Here is a 3,019-nt window from a genome sequence, read left to right as displayed (position 1 = left end):
TTTTTTTTCCATTTCAGTCTTATTTTACAGAACTTTAATAAGGCAAGACAAATTTATGAAAGCATGTTGATAAAAAAATGACGTAAACTAATAATTTATATTTTAAAATCCCAAAGGGATAAAAATAGAGATGGTACAGCTCAAACAATGCCTTCTTTTTTTTAAGCCTAAAACAGAATTGTGCACAAGCTGATGGTAATAAACAACTTCTAGACTCTGTACAGTTTTAGTTTGTTTGTTTTTTAGCATCTTTATATTGCATGTTTTAAATAATATCAGGAATGCAAACTAGAGCTGCATGCTACTTTAGTGGAAAAAGTACGTTGTGCAATTTCCTGCCTCTTAATTTTAAAAAGTGGCAGCAATCCCTGCATTTTTATTTGAAACAAGGATCTGAGAAACTTTATCAAAAAAGGTAATGAAGGCAAAAATTGGCAGACATCTAGCATCTTGTTACTTTTTCAAACATTGTGGATGATAAGTAATTTCATGATTAAAAAACGAATCTTTTAAATAAATACATTTTATTTGACATTTGCTCTGACTGATTTGATAAATCTTTAAGTAAACAAAGGCTTTACTCCACTCCCTGTAGCCTCAAGCCACTGGCTTTAGATTCTGGAATCCTTTTTCATTGGGTTTCATACCCTGTCACTTGATACTCCGCTGCCTGGTTAGGCAACATGCTGCCATTCTGCCCTTGAGGTGGCTGCACTCCGTAATTTGGACCCATCCATGGTGTGGAAGACTGCTTCTGATTAAATCCCTGCTGGTTCCATGCCTGCCCATACATTCCATATGCAGGTACCTGCCAACCATTAGGTATGTATTGGCCATTTTTTTTTTAGTATTTCCATACCATTGGCCCCACTGGCCATAAGTTTGTGGATATCCAATTTGATTCTGCTGCTGCACGGTATTTATCATATCAAGAGTCTCTTTGCCCCAGTCGCATTTTACAACATGCCATTCAATGGTGGTGCCATTAACAGAAACAATAGCATGTGCTGCACTTTCATGGGAGTTGAACTGAACAAACGGATATCCTTTATCTGGAAAGACTGGAAATTCCATTATTTGTCCAAATGGTGAAAAAGTCTGATGCATTAATTTTCTGTTAGCCCAGAAGTAACACCTCCACAATATACAGTACAGTTGCTTGGAGTAAACTGATTGGCCACTTCATCATATGACAGTACTCTTAGGAGCTGTATGCTTTCAGGTTGCCCAGTTAGTTCTAACTTGTCTTCCACCGAGCCACAGGCCACACATCTGTTAAATGGTGTTTTCAGCATCCCATTTGTTGAAAAAGGAGACAAAGCCATATCCCATAGATCTTCCTGTTGCCGTGTCTTTAACCAAAACTTGGTCATCCGATATTATTCCAAATGGCACAAAACCAGCTTTTATATCTTCAGTTGTAATTTCTAGACTGAGTTCACCCAAAAAAGCATGGAAACGATTGATTGTGTCTTTCTTTTGGTTGCTAGGAGTTGTTGCTGAATTCACTTTGACTTCTTTACCCATGCAGCTGCATGACGATGCACACAAAACTACACAAAACAATACGGATCATTTCTAGCTGTAGCCATAATCATTTTGCAGTTTTTACAAGGTCCAATTTGGCTAAAGAGAAAGAGCTGGAGAATTAGAGCTTCCGTCACATCTCTGTAAAGTTTAACGAGTCTGTATAGAGTTAACATCTCTGTAGAGAGTCTTGGGCATCTTGTCTTCCATTTCTGCTGTTGTCGCAGCCCCCGGGTCCAGGTCCCTACCCTTAGCTACCTCCAAAACCTTATAATTATAGAGTCTTTAAGAAAGGTAAGGGTTGTTTTTTCACACAGTGAAGAAAGGGTATTACTGTCAGCAAGCAAGGTTAAGTGAATTCTGAAAGCTCATGGTTTTCAAATTCACAAGACTTTATTTATTTTCATCACAAATTAATATTTCACTCTTTCTAAGGCAAAACTCAAATCTTAACATTAATAAAATGGCAATGTTGTGCATTAAATTTGCATTTTAATTTAAAAATCAACATAATTAGATTTTAGGTCAGATATTTAGCCAAGCTTGTCTTGTTGTTGTTAAGTGCCGTTGAGTCAGTTCTGACCCATAGCGACCCTGAACAGGGTTTCCGAGGCTGTAAATCTTTATGGGAGCAGAAAGCCTCATCTTTCTCCCGTGGAACAGCTGGTAGTTTCCAACCGCTGACTTTGCGGTTCACAGCCCTATTCCTAACCACTACGCTACCAGAGGTCCTTGTTTTATAAGTCTATAAAACTTAAGATTTAAGACCACCACAGGAGCTCTCTGGGTCATTGATCTCTTGAAAAGATAGTTTAAGAGGCTGAACTTATTGGTGTCACTCTTTAAGCTCAGAAGCAGTCAGCAAATACATGGTCACTGAGAGCTTTGTCCCAAATTGTCACTTTATCCCAAAGCAACCAAAGATGATAATGTGATAATCCTAGTGCAGTTTCATTACTAGAATACTAGTTTACTTTGGGAAAGGATCCATTACTGTGATCAAGCTCAAAGAGGACAGCAATCATTCAAATCCCAGAATCCAGTCTGTTAAAAGACTCTTGTAGATTTCATTCTATTACCAAGTCTGGTTTGCTTTGCTTTCTAAAGAAAAAAAAAATAATAAAAAGATTCCATTCTAAGCAGTTCAATTGGAAGATCTGAGAGGTAGCAACAGCAGAGACCACCATCATTCTTGGATTTACAGAAACCAAAGAGAAAGCTGGTATGAACCATTAGGTACAACTAGTGGAGATTAGAACCATAGCAGAGGCTGCTTTAGGAAATGGGGAGATTGGAAAAGATAGAGGGAGAGTGAGAAAGAATGAATGCTAGCTATTTCTCTCCTTCAAATCCTCCAAACTCCTGGTTGTGTTTCTGTTGGCCCACCCTTATTAGGAACCTGTTGGCAAAGGAAACTTGGAAATGTAGTTTGAAGAATTTAAGCTCCCTCTGATGCAGATTAAGTTAGAAGTTCAGGAAGTGGATTGAAAGC

At 38.1% G+C, this 3,019-nt stretch overlaps 1 pseudogene; it reads right to left on the bottom strand.

The window, feature by feature from the left end:
- Positions 1-631: 631 nt before the first annotated feature.
- LOC102817706 lies at positions 632-1,737 on the bottom strand (annotated as a pseudogene).
- Between the last annotated feature and the right edge of the window lie 1,282 nt (positions 1,738-3,019).

This window comes from Chrysochloris asiatica, unplaced genomic scaffold, assembly GCF_000296735.1.
Source record: "Chrysochloris asiatica unplaced genomic scaffold, ChrAsi1.0 scaffold00175, whole genome shotgun sequence".
Classification (NCBI taxonomy): domain Eukaryota; kingdom Metazoa; phylum Chordata; class Mammalia; order Afrosoricida; family Chrysochloridae; genus Chrysochloris; species Chrysochloris asiatica.
Note: the sequence above shows the minus strand (reverse complement) of the source record. Positions and strands in the feature narration are given on the sequence as shown.